Below are 18922 nucleotides of genomic sequence, written 5' to 3' on the forward strand. Positions count from 1 at the left end.
TAACATCTAACGTTACAAATCCAGATATCATGGAACTGACTTATAATACTAGGGTGTGCTATGCTGACACAATCAAACCTTGGAAAGATTAGCTTTTTGGCAGCTGTTTTAGCTTTGTCATGTCACTGTCTTTCTGCTAGAGTTATTTTCATTTTTGCAAACTTCTCCCTGTGCCTTGCTCTGCTTTTAGGTAGATCCTTCTCTTCCCTCAAGTGGGACAACCTCACCACTGGATCCCACAGCTCCATTCATGTTGCCATTTTCTGGGATTCACCTCCAGAAAGAGACCTAAAAAGCCATCATTAAAAATGCGCATAAGCTAACAGGAGTCAGAACATTTAAGTAAGATGATTGGAAAATTGTTAATGTCTGTATGCTGCCACTGCCCATGCTGCTCTCTGTGCTGGTCTCTGGAGAGGTGCTGGGAGAGTAACTGTTGCTGACAGTGAAAAGCAAGAGAAGAGAAAGGATGCATCTGTCAGGAAGAGATGCAGTCATGGCTCTGGCTTAGCATGATAAACAGCATGTGCTGCTCAGAGATCTGACTGCAAACAGGCCGAATTCCCCTGATCTCTCCCCAGCTTCATCCTGGATTCCTCTGTGATTGATGTGAATGAACAAGCATGGTTCTGTGCGTCACCTCCACTCAACTGGGATCTACCGGATTGCAGTCTAGCTTCGAAGCAGGGACAGGGTTGGGAAGAGACTGGTAAAGATTCTGGGTTTGAGATCTGGAACAGAAGAGAGAGAGTCTGTCTCACAGGGATTGAAGGAGCTTACGTGGGGGATATTTGTGCAGATGTCCCTCTCTCATCCTGTGAATGAGACATGAGACTGCATGTGACAGTCTCAGTTCTGCTCAGGGAAATGTGGCAGCTTTGTTTTCTGTCTCACCTTCACCTCCCTGCCTTTTCACTCGTCCATACAGTATTGCATACCCTATGGCATCATATAATTAAAATAGATGATTATGCAGATGTGAGTGGATCCCTAAAGAAACCTAGTACACGGACAAAACACCACAGGCAAGATCTAACTGATTATGCAACTATAAAAAAAAGTTTCTTCTTTTTAAAATTAAAAGGGGTTTTTTTTGTTTTTTTTTTAATGCTAACAACTGAACATTTTCCTCTCCAGGTAAAATCTGAAATAGGAGAAAGGGAGCTCAGAGTGAACGCAGAGCGCCTTATGGAAGTGCAGGATGCAGCTTTCTGGGCTCCAGAGAGCACAAAATTTTTCTTCCTTTTTGCACACCCCTCTCCACTGCAGGCGGGCTCTGTACATTTGGCTTCCATATCTGTGACTCCCATTCTTCTTTCTAACACTCTGAATTTTCTCCCTTTCAAAGACAGATTCCATTTCTCCTAACCTCCAAAAACATTTTGGCACTGCAAGTGCCCGGGATATTTTTATTAATGTGGAATCTCCTTCTTTCATTCTGTTTCTGCGCTGCTACCCTCAGTTCACGATTTCTGTTCCTTTGCTCCCCCTGTTCACACACGCTGTACCCTGAGTGGGGCTGTTTGCTCTGCAGATTCAGTGGAACACAGCTGTGTGCTACTGGCACAGATAAGGATGCTGGAGGGACTTTAGCCTTCTTGCTAGTGCTGGTTATTGTTATGTAGTGATGAGGCACCAATTCTCCTCTCCATCATCAACCTGATTTAATTCAGCATTTGCAATTACCAGCAGGTGATGCCAGTACCACCAGTGTTACCTTATCCCAAGGCTTGATGGATACATTCAATGCCCACGGTAACTTTTCTCCATTCTCAGTAGAACCTCTATGATCATATTGTCCTTCCAAGCCACAGCTGATCTTACAAGACTTCATACCAGCTAATCCAGCCTGTTTTGGTTTCCTTCCCAAAGGCATCGCATTCTAAAAGGGGAAAACTCACTGAGTTATATTTTCTATTGATATTAGTGGATCCAGATTTTTTTCCTTTCTTATTTACAGGGCTGCCCATTCCTTCTCCATTGCTTTCAGCACTGAGGGCCAAATTCTGCTTACAGAATATAGCCATCATTTTTAACTCAAGTAAGAAAGAAAAGAAAGAATCTGAAGCAAAGCTATCGACATATTCTATCCCAGAGTACAAATCAGGTGGCGCTGCCCTAACTTTTGTGCTGCCAATTAAAGGACAGCATGTTATGTAAAGAGAAACACATAGGCTTCTCTAAGAGTCATCTTGCACTGTAGCAGCAATACCATGTGTGTGGAAGGACCAAGGATCAACTGGTGCCTGAAGCAGAGACTGTGCAGACAGCATCTTTGACAGCCTTCCTCAGGGCAGCATCAAGAAATCTGGCAGACCATAGCAGAACTTTTCTGCCTCATTATGTGCTGAAAAGCAACTGCTTTCTACTCATTAGACAGTAATCAAGGTCACCCCTTCATTGCTGAATGCTCTGCATTCACTACAGTGTTGGCAAGAGGGCTTGCTCTGCTCCTGTGTGTTCAGCAAAAAACAAACCAAAAAACCACGACTCAAAACAAAATAAAACAAAAGGACACGAAATCCTTTGGCCAACCATCTGCTGGAGCACAGGCCGTGGGTACAGTGCAGATCCAAACGCCTGGCTGCATTCTGCAGGTGTGCCCTGTGACCCATCTTTCCATGGAGGAATTCAGTGGGAAAACAGATTGTGCGAGGCTGCTCCTGCAACTGCAGTTAATCACGTCATTTCTCTATTACTGCTACAGGATTAACACAAACGTTGCTCCTATTTTCAGACTTATCAAAGGCAGCAGCACATCTCTCTAATCTCTCGTTTCCCTGCTCTCTGTAAAGTATTTAAATGAATGGAGTGCTGATGAGCAGGGATGTGGTGCCAGCAGGGATGGTGCCATTTAATGCCTCGCTATTTATGCCATTTAATGCCTGTGTGGCTTTATGTGTCCTGAGTGACTTGCTAAACATCTGGCACCCTCCACCCTTTCCCAGGACAGATGGAGGTGTACACAGCATCTTTATTTGTCTTCAGTCCAGAGAGTGACCAGCAGCAATAAAACAGTGCAGTTCTGATGTGCCTGTTCCAGCACAGCCTGCGCCTGCTGTCACTGAAGGATGGAGCCTGGAGGCTGAGGTTTGGTGACCCCTGACACCAGGCAGTTTGGATATGAGTGAACTATGGGCACACAGCTATACTGAATTGGTTGGTGTATGCAACCTGGAGTTTTCTTCCAGCTGTGAGAGGCCTGACAATATCTGATCTGCAGTAGCACCTGTTTATACACAGTTCAGTTGTCAAAAGGTTTTAGAGAAGCTGGAATCAGCAGAATTGTGTGCATCGCATCAGCTTGTCCTACAGCTGCATTTGCTGTATTGTTGAATCGCAGCCTGAATCTTTAGCTTTATGACTTCCACTAATCACAAATAGTTGGGTTGTGTTCTCCAGTCTGCCAGGAAGTGGGCCGAGATCCACCCTGCTGCTTTCACGCCACTGTCAGCTGGAGTTAACTTTCAGTCATTTTCTCCTTTGATGCCAGATTGAAATCAGTGACCTAGAAGTAGAATACCCTGCATTTTGTTAGCAAGCAGTCCCTGGAGTTGGGCAGGCTAAGTTGGCATGTTCTCCCAGCTAGCTCTTTTGTATATCTTGCTGTGGCAATTGTACTGTAATTAGCAACAAGCCTCTTTGGTGGCACTATTTATTAATTCCTTTCGACTTTCTCATGTGCGCTTCTCCTTGGATCACAGTGAATTAAGGACTTCCTTCAGTTTTTGAGGGATCACGATCTCCTGCTGCAAAGCATTCATTTCCTAAAATGACATTCTCAGAGATTATATTACAGCCTCACTGATATTTTTGCAAGGAGGGCGCACTGGAATCAGCGTGTTTGGCACTCGCTGCACTGTCTGTCAGCGGTACAGCTGTGGGACCTGACCCTGAAAGTGCTGAAGCCTGTGAGAGTATTCGCAGAAGTAAGGACTAGTCATGTGCAGAGCATTTTCACAATCAGCCTTCATGCCTGTGGGATCACTTGTGGACAGTGCTGACAGTCTGCTGGGAGGTGCTGGCTGCCCTTTTCGGTGATATTGCTGAAGGTTCGTTTTATTCAGCATTTTATGGAAGTGCCCAGTTCACACTGTAACTTTAATGCAGGCTGTTAATATGAATATCACCATGCGTTGATTTTTCTGTGCATTGAGATTCAAGGTCAGATCCAGCTAGCCACTTTATGGCTGTATCTAATGAATTGCCAGCATCCCAGGAAGTATACAATTTGAGATTAGAAGCAGCACCACCTTATTACCGTGACAGTCAATTGCAAGTGAAAGTACAGTGGAAATAAGGGCAAGGTAATGTAACATGTGAGTGGAATTGCACTCAATCTGTGTATTATGAAATTGTCATTCTCTGCCACTGTTCAGCGTAAATGGACTAATCTGCAGTTTGAAAATGAGGAGAGCTTGACTGTTAAAGAATAGGTCATTTGGCTTCTGGCAACAGTAGAAGATGCTGTAATATTAGCTCTAAGAACTTGTGCATTCTTGGTAAGGAGATAAAAATGATTAAATTGCACTACTTGCTTCTCTATCTTCTGAAGTAATTCATATTTGGTGCTGGATTCATCTAAGCATTTGCATAATTCCTAAGGCCATTCAGACATGCATTTCAACTTGTGCTTAAACTTAAGCAAGTGCTGAAGTTTTGTTCAGTTTCTGGGGTTTAAGTTTTGCTGAACGAGGTCTTGGCTGATACCTTAAATTATTTCAGTAACTTCTGAGATTGCTGTGCTGAAGCATATGGAAGTTGCTGTAGTTGTTGTATTACGGGCTGGATATTCTTTCATGACTCAGTAAGGTTAACGGTGAACATCCTGGGGCCCTGGGGAGGATCATTTTCAATAGAGTCCTCTGTTAGAAATCCAAGAGCCAGAGAACTGGGGTCACGACTCCCAAGAGTTTCATGGATTCTGCAAAACTGGCAGTCACACTGGCTGCCTTCCTTCCGCTGGGTTCTTCCTCAAAAGGAACGAGCAGAGCCAAGGAGAAGGCTTTTGGGGCTCTTTGGGACATGGAGATCTTCAGGCCAAATTCTGTTCTGAATTATGTTTTATTATTTCAGAGTAACTTAACTTTGGTAGGGCCAAGCCAGGTGGTAGCCATTGTCGACACAAATTGCAGTACAGTTAAATTTTTTTTTTGAAAAATTCCAATATTTTCAAAGAATCATAGAATATCCTGAGTTGGAAGGGACTCATAAGGACCATCGAGTCCAACTCCCGGCTCCATACAGGACTACCCAAAAAGTAGACCATATGTCTAAAAGCATCATCCAAACACTTCTTGAACTCTGGCAAGCTCCATGCTATGAAAATTCTCTGGGGAGCCATTCCAGTGCCCCAAACTTGGGAGAGCACGTGGAGAAGAATGTTGATATGCTGATTTTTTTCTTGTGTGGGTATGGAAAGTTCAATACATATTGCCCAGCATTATCAAGCTAGTATGTGTCAGTTGAGTTTAGCATCAGAACATGTCAGGGATACAGGGCAATTGCTTCATAAGGACGTATGGGAACTGGAAATTTTCAACTGAGGTTGACCCCAGTTGAAAATGAAATGTTTGGTTACAGCTTAAAAAAAAAAATAATACAATGAAACAATTGACTTTTTATTTTTCTGTTGGAAAAAGTAGATTTCTAACATTTGGTAGAAAACCCTCTACAGAAGAGACTTATGGCCTGAAGTCTCATTCACAATGAAACTGGTGGGAATTTTGCTGTTAACTTTCACGGAGGTTTCTGTAGTAGCAGGAGGGGTTGTATGGCCCTTCGTTTGGAGGTATTAATATAGCTTCAATGCCTCTTGGCTCACTTAAGAAATAAAAAGTGTTCTCAGTGATTTGTCAGCATTCTTGCTCCATTGAACGTAACAAGGTTTTGTCTCTATTACAGAGAGACACAAGGAGCTTCATCTGTATTTGTAAAAAGGAGACCAGTAACGTGTTCTTCTAACGCACCAGTAGCAGAAGAGAGGGCAAATGTCCAGGCTAGTGCTCTGCTTCACTGGGCTGCGTTCAGAACGTTGTTGTGAAATGTTTGTTCTCTGAAGAGGAATCACTGCAGGTTCCAGATGTAGGTGTTTACAGGGGGACCATATTTCTGTTTTAATGTAGTGCTGTGCATCATGCTGTCTCTGTTTGCATGGTCCCTGTGTGCGAGACGATTCACCTGCTGCAGAATTTTTCTGTCTGTATAGCTGATTTTATTAACCCACGGAGAGGCCTATTTGGAAGCTGATTTTTCATCCCAGACTGGGATCCCACTATTAATGATGTTTGTGAGTCAGGAGCAGTTCGTGCCATTGCTTTGTTACTTCTTAACCGGAGACAAAGTCTCAACAGCAGTGAGAGAGGGAAGAGAAAGTACTGGAAGAGGCAGCGGAGCGGAGGAAACAAACGTTTCTAAGGGAAAAGGAGTTTATTTTTGTGAGCAATTCTCATTTGGAAATTTGCTAAGATGCGTTTGCAGTGCTTTCTGTAAGCAACATTAAATGAAGGTGCACTTAACTGTGGACTTAACCTGCCTCACTTGTCCTTGGATTGAGGGCTCACTCGGAGAAATTTCCCAGTTTTGCACTTCAAACCCATCTCTACCTGTTTGGCCGACAGGCTTTGCGGCACCGAGGACAGTATCAATAGACACAAAAAGCAGTGCTTTTCAAGGAAGGAACGGTTCCACAAAGAAATGGAGGGGCCTAACAGCAGAGTTTCAAAAGCACCGTGTTCCCAAAGAAGGGCCAAGTTTTTCCAAAGGGCTGAACACCAGGCACTCCTGCTGAGACAGATGGCTGAGTATTTCAAAAGATTGTGCCATAAAAGCTGGCTGGAAATTGTCTATTCTCTTGTTTTTGACAGGAACTTGGGTCTTCTATTAAAAATAATAATAGAGCAGAATGGGCAGATTTCTTTTTAGCGTTCTATTTTTATATGGGAGTCTTAATTGTTTTGGTCAGAGAAACTCTCACTCACGTGATACATTTCTTTGCAACTTGCTGTGCTAGGAGAGCCATGTGATAGCAGCCCTGCGGAGAAGGGCTTGGGGGTCCCATCCCTGGAAGTGTTCAAGGCCAAGTTGGATGGGGCCCTGGGCAGCCTGACCTGGTGGGTGGTGTCCCTGCCTACACTGATGGCTGGTACAGGATTCAGGATTGGGAGCGCTCAGCCCTCTGGAAGTCAAACTGTGTTTGTATGTAGCTGGGTACACAGAAAATGGGTCAAGGAATTTGAGGCTGTTTCACAAAAATATGTGCATTAAGATTTCCATGGTTTAACTCTTCCATCTGTGAAGTGGAAGCAATTCTTCTTCTGCAGCAAAGGACCTATAAATCTCAGTGTTTATGCATGCAGTTTTGGAGAAGCAGAAATAAAAAAAAAAAAAAAAATTCTTCTTTTCCATCTGAATGTCTCAGAGCTCTTTTAAACTGTTAATTAATTGAGCAATCATAATGATGTGCCTGTGGGGATGAAGGGGGAGGAATAATTTACAGGTGGGAGAAATGAGGCATGAATGACTTCCAGCCTTACCTGTGCCATGCTGTTAGTCTGTGTCAGATCCAGACAAATGCCTTCTGTCCTGTCTCCTTTTGCATCTGTGATATGTGGCTGGGAACATCAGCTTCCTCCCCCCCTTCCTCCTCTTCTGCGGAGAACTCGTTTCCTTATTAGCAATCTGCTGTTTCATTGTAAGTACAAGGAGTCCATGTGGCCCGTCTCTTCTGTGGAGCAGGCTTGGAAGCTGGGACATTTTTCCAGCTCCCAAGTGCCAGCCTCTGGGTGGGACACGGCCAAAGAGTCATTTCTACTGCACGGGAGGAAAGGGAGACAAGAAATGGAGCTCCTGGGTGTTCTTACAACAACTTCCCATTCTGCTCTGCCTCCCTCCTCCTGACCTTATGTGCAGCTGGATTATAATGTGTCATCCTCCCACAGTAATTTGGGTTTTATATTTGCTGCCCTTTCTATCTTTGCTGAGTTTGTGGGAAGGGCGCAGTAAAATACTGCTTAGGAAAAGGTCCACCACAGTTTCACCATCAGTTTGGCTGGGAATCCTGTTTAAATGTAGTTCTTAAACACAGCTGTGAAACTCATGAAGATGTCACACTGGTTGCTCACACAGCAACCTTTATGTCCTCCTGGGAAGGCAATAAAAACAGCAATAGTGAGCACTAACAGGCTGCTTTGCCTCATCCTTCTGGCTGCTCCTTGTCATGCTCCTGCAACTCAAGACATGAAGTTCTTCTTCTAGCCAACCTGGTTCCAGACTATATCTCCCTGTCAGTTATTCTTATGTGTAGAGGAAAAGAAAAATACTGATATAATTTGCTGCTCCCTGGAACGCCAGACTTTTTATCTAAACAACAAGGCTTACAGTTACCTTCAGCCATAGCTTTTTGAAGTGTTTTAAGCTGGACAGCAGTGATAAACCCTCTGGGAAAAAGCAGTGGTAAGTGTTGGCTCATGATATACATTTTGTACTCTTCTTTATAGTAGTGTTTGCTATTCCTTTTTATTTTATGTATCCTGTGAAAAATATCTTGTAAAGCTACTACCCCATATGTGGTGAATTTAAGTCTATTGATTTCTAGCTTTCCTAATTGCATTTTACAGACCCCTACTGCACCTGGGACCAGAGCTTGAAAAGCCCTTTTTAGTGAAATGGATTGTCTTCCACAGGTCACTGACACCCTATATTCTGCTTCATCTAAATTAGCCAATCTCCAGTATTCTCTGATCTAATCCCAAAAGTAAAGGGTGTGTTATCTGCAGATGTAATGCTTACACATAAATTTCCCATTGTGCAGTTACTGGAAAAGGAGATGAAAGCAGGTAGAGCTTGACCCTGCCGTTCAGCACACATGCTGTCAGGGACTCAATGCCTGCTAGCAGCTGGCTTTTCTGCACCTCAGCAGGTGATGGAGTTCCCACCAGTTCAGGAGCCCACTGCCAATGGTTATCGCATGCTGTTGTGAGAATTCCCATCAGTCAAAAGCGTCTCATACATAATTTAGAGGAAAGCAATTAGCACACACAGCTGTAGCTGTTTGCAAAGTCACAGTTATACCTGCCAGGGCAATCTGGAAATAGAAATTTCAAAACCATTTTTTTTAAGTAGCCAGAATAGTCTAGCTAAGAGCTAGGGTTTGGTGAGTAGTTGTTGATGAGTAAGGGATAATTGTTCTTTCATGTCTTTTTAGAGTAATGAAATCCAGGATAGAGAATTTTAGACTATTTTGCATATTGGGAAAGGAATCAAAGTGATGCATAGTTTGAAAAACTCCATCAGTCAAGGCCTTATCCTTTCAGAGGCTCTGCAACTCACTCAGCTTCAGAGTAAAGAGGATAAATTTTACTAGATACTTGAACGTACACTTTAAAGGCTTCATCCAGTTAATGCTAGTCTCATATGTATCGGCTGTCCAGGAAGGATAGGCAGGAGGAAAAGGAAGAAGGTATAGCGTGAAATCTCTCTTCTGAGTATGCTGGCCTTGACAAATTGATGGGAGTAAATTGTTTGAGAACTTCTGAGTCAGAATAAAAGGGGGAGGAACCTACTCTTTAAGAATCCCAAGCAACTACAAAGAAGGTGTGACTACAAGGTTTGTTTGAGCAGGTGAGCTGCGGGAAGAGGATATCTGTGTTAAATCTAGAGATGGCAACAGAGAGAGGAGGGAACATGTAAAATTATGTTTGGAAAGGGTAAGAAGTCAAAATCATCATGACAAACTGATCTTTGTAGTTCAAAAGGGGCTTGCTGGTAGCAGTCAGAGGAAAACAAGAAAAAGCTTTAGAAAACAGGAGTTCCAAAATAAGGTTGTTTAGTCTGAATAGAAAAGGCCAAAAACTACATGGTAGAGGTGTTCCATTAGGTAAAAGGTAGCTTCAGGAAAGATGGGAACAAGTTGTTCTCTCATCTGATTGAACAGTACTAGGCTAAAGTTAAAGCAGGGGAGATTTACACGTTGGTAAAATCTTTCTAATGGAAAGGATGAATAACTCCTGGAGTGGTCTGCCTATGGAGACCGGGGAATTTCCACTTTTGGGTGGTCAGGAATCAGGTGTCATTGATCCCACTTTGGGACAAGGAGATGGACCAGATAACATTGCAAGCTCTGCTGATAGCTGTGTATTGTTTCGTCTTTTCTAGTTGAGGGCCCAGAACATTTTTATTTTTACAGGATCCCGACCTTGGGTAGGGAATTATTATTCCAATTTTACAAAATGGGAACTAAGTCACAGGATGTTGCCAAATGAGGATGTCCCAGTGCCAGGCTCTGAGGTTCCTTCCTCTTCCTAGGAGGAAGTTTGGCACTGTATTGTTAAAAATGCATTCAAATGCTTTTTGTTCATTTCATGAATGCTGCAGAACAGTTCAACCCCTGCTCAAAGACCAGCTGACCAAATTAACACATCTTAAAAGATTCTAGATTACATTATATGGTGGATCACAAAAAAAAGTGTCCAAGAAATGTGAGTTGCTTTTAAATAAATTACTAGTTTTAGATAACTAGTTAGTTACATAATATGCTTTAAATGAACATCTTTCTGACCTGTCCAGAGAAGAGTAGTGAGTGCAAAAGTTAGATCACTAGCCGTTAAAGACTCCAGGAGTTTTTACAGTTACCCTTCTTGAGCCCCTGATCTTTATAACATTATTCCAGGTATGGGCTGACGGTGCTGCAATGCAGAAATGTCAAAAATGACTCAAAATCTCAACTAGGTCAAATAAGAACGAGTCAAGATTTTGTCTGGAACAATAGGCACAGTGTTTTCTTATGGCAAGGAAATATTTATTGTGCAGGAGAGAAATGAACCTGTGTTCTTAGAAGGGACTTGTCTGGCTACTGAGCTTGGCTGGGCTCAGCCAGCAACTGAGCTGCACATGAGGATTAAACATCATCCTTATGGATCCAGAGGTTATCGCCTGCAGTCTCTCATCACATCCCTCTCTGGGAGCTGTTGCATTAGGGTCTCTCTCCATTGCCTTCGATGATACATTAGTCAAGGAAGAAACTGTTCTTCACTAAAGGTACGATTCATTTCTCTCAACTTTTTGGAGCTGCCTGGGTCCACCTAGTGAATGGAGAAAGAAGGGCTTATCCAGCTAGAGATTTCACTTTAAACTAGATAGGATGGCATGCCACTGGAGAGGCATGTACTTCGTTGTTCACTTCAGAGGTCTAGGCAGCAAGTTTGTACTGGATATCTCCTTCCTACATTGCCGGTTTTGGTCAGTCCCACAATAAATTTCAGCACAGTAAGGATCCCTGATGTTCCTTGATGCTAGTGTAACTCCAGAACTATTGCACAGGTTTTGTTTTGGTTAAGTTTTTGTGTTTCTGTGTATATTCAATGATACAATGGAGTCCTTTAACGAACCCAGTTTTCCATTTCAATGCTCAGCCATTAGCAACCATCTATGCACTTAAACTTTTATCAGCTTGAAGTTCAAGTGTTTACAGTCATTAATAATGGGCCAGCCACACCTTTTAAATGCCAGCAACTGATGCTTCAAGCTAATAAGGTTGGTTACTCACCTGGGGCTCAGCCCTGCACAGGAGTTTCTCATTTGACATTAGCAGTGTGTGAGAATTTACATTTGTTTTGAAGATATTCATTATACAGAAGACTTTTCCATTAAGAGGTTTAGTTCCTTTGCAGTGAGATGAGGCTTTTTCTGTAACTTCTCCAGGGACTGGGAGGAATAAGAGATTGTTCCTGAACACTTCTACATCCCTCCATGTGGCCAGGATGCTGTCTGCCTGGCTTTGGAAGAAATTCAAGGACACAATATGAACTGATGTCTCTGAAGTAGGGGCATTTCTTGAAATTCCCAGATCAAACCATGCCTGCCTCTGTGACACGAAAGTTCCCAAACTGGAGTGGCCCCTATTTCCCCTTTGATTTGCGACTCCAACACAGAAAACAGAGATGTCTGAAAAACAAATTTGTCATCACAAATACTTTCTGTAAGTGCCAAGTCTCCTACTAAATTGCCTGCATTTTCTTTCCTTGGAGTAATTTCTGAGTAGAGATAAGTCAGCTATTTTGTTTGTCAGTACTAATTTGAAATGGCAAAGTTCATTATGTTTCAAAAGCCTCAGTTATAACAGGCTGGCTCCAGATGACATTGCGTCAATGTCTTGGTGGTACACTGGGAAAGACTGATATCCTTGCAGATTTCCATTTGAACTCCCCATTTCATCTTATTCTCTCCTAGTTGTTTAAAATTCTTTCAGGCTAAGAAAAATGTATAAACACAATTCCCTTCCGCTGACCTGAAAATATGTAGAAATGCCCCTACAGCACTTTCCTTTCTCTTTGAAGATGATCTCAGCTTCTCCAGCCTCTCCCGATAATTAAGATTTTCACTGATGGTAACATCCTTATTTCTTTCCTACGCTACATGTTCTTCTTCGTGGACAATTCCAGTGCTGCAACGACTGTAGCTATATATGCTGCTTTACAAAGAGTTTGGCAATTACAATAACAGTATCATTTGGGAAGGTGATTATCAAGTCTGTGCTGCAGGAGGTTTTTGCCTCTTTTTCTTTCAGCTCCTAAGAAATGCAGTGACAGCTTTGTCTTGCCTCTTATTTATTCCTTATTCCATTTCACTCTTTTGTTTCCGATGGAACAGCCCCTCACAATCCGATGTAAGTAAATGGCAACGCGGCATCAAAAGGAAGTCCCGTGTTTGGCTGCCAAGCAAAAGACAGAATGTACTAGTAGGATGCTGTGCATCGGCACTGCTTCCAGATCCTGCCACCCGTGTGTCACTGTTAGAGAGAACAGAACCAACATGTTTTAATGAAGAATATTGACAGTTGGCTGGAAGAGACCACATTTATTCTTTCTGTAAAACAATTTGCGCTGACATAATTTCTGCATTTTGAAGGGTGATTGCATTCCTGCCTTGCCCCTCCAGCCTTGACCATTTCTCCCTCCCCCTGCCCCAGTGGCCCCTGTGCAGCTCCAGAGGAAAACTGTTGGGTATTATTGCTGCCTTCCCCCCCCCCCGCCTTTCTTTCTTTCTTTCTTTTTTTTTTTTCTTTTCCCCCATGTAGATCAATTCATGCATTCATTTGTCACTGAGCTTCACAGTCAGTAGTACTGGCATACCCTGAGGGAAGGCGGAGGGGAACAGAGAAAGAGGAGCGAAAATGTGACTGGAGGCAAGAAACTTCCTCAGCTGGTTTCCTTGCCTAACTAAACACGTAAAAGTGTACCTGGAACTGGCTTGTAATTAGCTGGCTGAGCAGCAGCCCTGGTGAGCTGCAGAGCAGTGTAGACACCTGCCTATTTTCTGTTTCACAAGCGGGCTCTGCCTGGTACCATGACAACACTGCCCATGGTACCTGGAATAGTGAGTTTAAATATAGTTTGTACATAGTCACAGTGAGCTCTGGTCTGTGCAGTGCAGACATACAGCCAGATATAATTATGGAGTATTCACATCCAAAGCTAAAGACTGTTAAGGAAGGGCACCTTCCTTTCACCGCAGTCCCTTTTACAGTTCTGTGTGGGGCCTGATGATTTCAATCCGCTTGCTTTCAAAACATACCTGCAGGGCAGGGAAGCAGCCCTGTCTGTGTCCTGCAGAGCGAGATCTGAGAAGCACCAGGTGTGGGAACTCGTTCCCTCTGTGAGCAGCAAGAAATGTTTGGATCTTGGCTGCTCCCACCTGTTTGAGGGCAGTCATCAGTGGCACAGCTGAGCTTCCAGGCTGAGGCTCCTCATCCCTCAGCGCAGTGCTGGGCATCTTCACTTCAGCCACTGGCAGAAGAGGCCTGGGCTATTCTGACTTGCATGCCAAGTGGACTGGGAACAGAGATCTTTTCTGCCCTGCAATCTGGAAAAGGATTGCAGAGGGAAGGACAAGGTGAAATCCTTATTAGTGTTATAGCTATGAAATTACAGATATTTACAATTTAGTTGAGTAAATGTGCAAGTAGGAGTGGTTTTGTACATTAAAAGCTGACCATATTTGTATAATGGGGTTACAATCATAGAGAAGGAACTGAAAACTCACCCTGCAGTGATGGAAATATCAGAGATCCCCACCCAGACCCACACCTCTGCCTGAAGTTCCCTAGAATGAATTGTGCAGGACACAAAGCACACCCTGAGAACTAAGCCAGCTATGAGGAGTCTGCTCTGAAAAGTGTTTGATTTGTTTTCAGTGTTTGTTTTTAAACCAGGAGATCCAAGGGAGAGTTTGCTGCATGTGTTTGTTACGTGGTCAGCCCTTGCTTGAGCTAACCAGGATGCAGTGAGACGAGCAGCTGGAAATTTCATAGCCTCTTCAGTGAGGTTTGCAGCTATCAAACAGCACCGTGGGATCACAGCTGAAGCCCTTTTGCTGTTTTAGAACTGCTGAGTAATACAGGAAGTCAGTGCAATACATGACTGTAGTGATATAAGGCTTAATCTGTATCAAGTCTGTTGAACTGAAAGTGTAAACACTGCTTTTGTTAACTGAAGATAGAAGTCAGTGTTTCAATTTTAGGAGATTCACCTCTAAGATACGCTGGAGTGATTTTTTTTTTTTTTTTTTTAATCAGGAGCTGCTGTGCACTCGTCCTTGGTACAGAGGGGAGCTGAGCAGGAGGGCAGCGCAGGGCAGAGCTGCTCTGACCACTCCACGTTTTCTGCCTCAGCTGGGCAGGGCTGGAGGCACAGGGACTGGGTTGTGCTGAGAGGCTGCTTCCTCACAGAGCACTCTGGAGTATTTCTGTTGCAGTGTTGCTTCCTTCACAGCCCTTATATTGCCCTGCTCTAGGATTAACCTCATGAAGTCTGGAGAAACTTCAGACTTGCTGGAGCGTGACCCAAGGAGTACCCAGCACTCCATTGTCCACAGCTGCATTCTGCGTAGAGTTCACTTGCTGTGAGTGTATCTTTTTTAAAGCCTTTTTGCTTCATTGCAATTTAAAACAATCCTTCCAATGTCCTTAGTGGCAAGTATGTGCTGAGATGTACGGATGTTTCTGCCAGTACAGGCTTTCCATCACAACTCGAAGCTATGGAATGTGCGAGTGCTTTGGAGTGGTCCTTAATTTTATTCCTATTCGGACACGGAAAACTAGGCAGTGACAACAAAGAAAAAATCAATTTTCCTTCTTAAACCCCCACCGGTTTAATAATCTTTTGCTGAGTTTCCTGATGTGGCTGTTTGCATTCTTTGGTGAAGTCAGACCGACTGCTAGCAGCCTCCAAATAAAACATGGTCATAGGAAGATTTACCTTGGCCGTACTCATGCTTGGCTGCATGAGACGCGGAGCAGCCAACTGGTTCAGCTCAAGCTGCATGTCCTCTTCCAGCAACAGCTTCCCGTCGAGCTCACCACTGCCCAAATTAGCAGGGCTGTTGCTTTAGCTCACGGAGGCGATTTAGTTCTGGTGTTTGTGTCGATGATCAATGAAGTCAGGAAGCTGCATTTACAGTGTTCAAAAGCCCTTTTATTCTGCGAGAATCAAATCCAGGCTTCTGTTAAATGCAGTAAAGTCTCCCATCATTAAAACACTGAGGCTGCAAGTTTGGCCACAAAAATGTTACAGCCATGCAGTTGGTATTCAGCCCTTTCTGCCCGCATTGCCAAGTCTGGCTTTTACTTATTTATTAAATTTTACACGTCTCATGTCTTTCGTGCATTCCATAAAGCCTCTGTGTTTACGGGCGTCTTATTCATCCGAGAACCTCAGCTTCCAGTTGTTAAGGCCCTGCTACCAGCCCTCATGGACAGAGGAAGCGTAAACGTGCGATGAGGCCGATCCTCACAGGCAAAGCCAGAAGCCTCATAAAAACTCACATTTCAAAAGTCAAATCGTGATTTTTTAAGAGGATCTCATGAACTCGGGCTCCCATTTATGTATCCCAAGTGCCCGGAGCAGACGGCACTGATGACTGCCTGGACCAGGCCGTGCTGAGAGCAGAGAGCGCTGCAATGGAACAGGGAGGAATCCTCCTTCCAGTTACTGTGCTTCGGCTTTGCCATCGCAGCCTGAGCCCTGCACCACGCACCCTATTTACTGCGTGCTCCACAGCGGCCAGAGGACTCGTCCTGTTGCCCTGGAAGCGCTCAGCCCCTCTTGGCTGGATTTAGTGTGCAGGAAGAGCACATGGCTGCTTAGGAAAGCATGTGTTTAATGAGAGAGCTGGCCTGGACGATTCTCAAACAAACAAATAAAAGCCAGCAGCTCTGTCTGGCACTGACCACTCTGTTTTGTGTGGCGCATTACTGCACTGTCTTCTAAATCTCTTTTGTTATTTCTTTGTTACGGCATTTCACAACCTGCGGCCTGGACACTGTAACACCCGCAACACAACGGGCACGGTGTGATCGTTGAACAGTTCCCCTCGTGCAAAGCTATAGCAAAAACGATGCATCACGGCTGTTTCCCAACCTTCTCTGCCTTTTTTTATCTGGAGAAATTCCCCGCAGCGAGGGGAAGCGTGATTCCCCCCGCCCGGCAGCACACGGCAGCGGGCTGGGGGCATCTCCCGCTCACACGGGCACAGCTCTCCCCCATTCCTCAGCAGAGGGCGCGCAGGATGCGGGGGCACGATATGGGGGCAGGCGGCCCCGCAGGCCGCGGCCCGAGCCCTCTCCTGGCCCCGCTCGGCCCGGCGCAGGCGCGCTGCCGGTTCCGCTCGTGCCCCCCGCCCCGTCGCAGGACTGACGCGGCAGCGCCGGCGCAGCGCGTCCGGGCCCGGCTTGTGGCGGCGGCGGTGGCGGTGGCGGAGGCCGGGATGCGGCCGAGGTGAGGCGGGGGGGGGGCCGTCCCGGCCCGGGTAGCGTCCGTCCGTCCCGGCCCGGGTAGCGTCCGTCCGTCCGTGCGCTGCCCCTCGCGTTCCGCCCGCTGCGGGCTGGGGGCGGCGGGGTTTCTCGGTCGCCGCGCGCTTGTTTGTTCCGCCCCGCGGCTCTCGGCCCTCCTGCCGTGCCCGCGGGCTGCGCTCCCCGCTCGGCCTTGTCCCGGCGGGCCGGGCTGGTGCAGGCGGCGCTGGGCCCTCCCTGCGGCTGCGGCAGCCTCTGCGGCCCGGACTGCCGTGGGCCCCGCCTGCACCGACCTGCGGAGCGTTACCGCTGTGCCATGATTGTGCCGGGTCCGGTAGGCCTCGGACCGCTTCCCTGCTTCTGCTTGCAGGGGTGTGCGCAAGGAGGGGCACGGCGTGAGGGGCGCTTCGTTAAAGTCAGTCTGAAAACTGGAAATTAAAAGTCTCTTATGTCCTCGTGCCTCATTGTACAAAAGCAGTTCGGGGTTTTTAATGTAGATTTTTTTTTTGTCACTTCCAGCACTCTTGACTTTTGATAGTACTTCTCTTCCATGCTATTTAAGCTGATGCGCTAATCTAGTTTTGCCTAAAGGAGGGTGTTACTGTAGGCAAATCACACAAAAAAGGCCAGGAATGAATTGAGCAGACATGCGGCCAACTGGGTGAGATCTGGGGCTGGTTCCTGAAAGCCGTGGTTGGGAGAAGGGAAGAGGCCCAGCCGAGGGCCCGAGGTTCCTTGTGTGTGCTGTGATAACGGAGGTCAGCGTGGACTTTGGCAGTTTCTGCACGGCCTGGTGTTAATGTGTTGTCAGAATGTTTCCCCGCAGCTTGTTTCGCCACTGGGACAGAGCTGAATGTTTGGTGGACAGTTTGCAGAAATGTGCTGAGTGGGTCAGAAAAGGAAGAGGAGAGAGGACGTAGTTCCCAGTGCTTGGGCATGCGTTACTTCTGCGTATGGTAACTGAGTTGATTCAGACTTCCTGACCTTATCAGGTTAGTTCTGGCCGTGCAGTGGTTTTGAGAGTGACACCAGCCCGATTTCCTCTTCCTCTTTCTGATTTTGGATTCTGGTGGGGGGTGAGCAGGGTCTGTCCCAGCTCCGTGCCCTGCCTGTTGGCCTGGGGCCTGCTGGGAACGGCTGGGATCATTGCTGCTTGCAAGAGCTGCTGCCTCCCACGGGAGTGGGTGATGTGCATCACTGGTGCCCATGGAAGGCAACACACCCAAGGCTGTTTGCTTTGGTTACCTTACTGGTGCTCTTCAAAACAAATGTCGTATACGTTTTAAATAGCAATACCAAAACCTCTGTAGTCTGGGAACAACGCTAGGAGTTAGCAAGCAGCTGTAGCTGTTACCCCCAGCTGCGTTTGTCTGGAGATGCTGGCTGCCCAGCTAGACCCAGCACAGCAGTGGTGGGATGGTAGGCAGCCATGCTGCTGTGGGGTCCTGGATGTGCTGGGTGTGCTCAGGGAGGGGCACAGAAGGTTCCCGTGCTCAGGTGCCTTTGGGTGTCAGAAGCCTTTGGCAGTGTGCTGTTAGCGGCGTTGCCTTTCCTGTTTGAGTGTTTTAGTTCTCTAAAGCTGCCAAAAATAAATGGGACTGCCAAAGATGAAGGAGGAGTAGAACCACAGCAGGTTTAAAACTGGTGAAAGAAGTGAATACATTCTATCTTTCCTAGTATCAGATTTCACTTGAAGCTGCAACCATGTAAGCTTTCAGGTAAGCTGCAACTACAGAAATTGCAAGCAGAGAGTGCTGTTAATTGCTCTTATGAAAGTGCAGCGTGTACCTGCACTGTGTTTATTACTGACTGCAGGAGCGGGGCCCTCCATTCCGATTTGTGCAGATGCTCAGTTTTAGGCCGGTTTTATGTCATGTTGACGTGCTGGTTGGTGAGTTACAAGAGCTCTCGAGATAGTTCTCTGTTCTGGAAACTGAAGTGGTGAACAGCTCCCAGAAAATATTTTAGTCCAAAGCAAATTGGTGACCAGAGTCTGCTGTTGGTACAAAGGTGAACTGTTCAGGGCTGTCTTTGTCCAGTGCAAAAGTGATTGTGTCTTTTAATACTGGAACATTGGCAGGTGGCATGTCAAACGCAGCTGGAAGGGTGAGGGCTAATGATGGTAAATTTCGTTCA

The 18922-nt window shown here is 45.6% G+C and overlaps 1 protein-coding gene across 3 annotated transcripts in view; it reads left to right on the plus strand.

Annotated features, from left to right (window-relative positions):
• Positions 1-18922, plus strand: part of SENP5 (SUMO1/sentrin specific peptidase 5) — a 64519-nt gene that overhangs the window by 7318 nt on the left and 38279 nt on the right. For 2 of the 3 annotated variants that reach the window (XM_021394664.1, XM_021394661.1), the window contains exon 1: positions 16621-16772. The exons of the other annotated variant lie outside the window; for it this stretch is intronic. The gene's annotated coding sequence lies outside the window, so the exon portion shown is untranslated. Of the gene's footprint in view, positions 1-16620; positions 16773-18922 lie in introns of those variants that run through there. 3 annotated transcript variants of the gene reach the window in all.

This window comes from Numida meleagris, chromosome 4 (genome assembly GCF_002078875.1).
Source record: "Numida meleagris isolate 19003 breed g44 Domestic line chromosome 4, NumMel1.0, whole genome shotgun sequence".
NCBI classification, from domain to species: Eukaryota; Metazoa; Chordata; class Aves; order Galliformes; family Numididae; genus Numida; species Numida meleagris.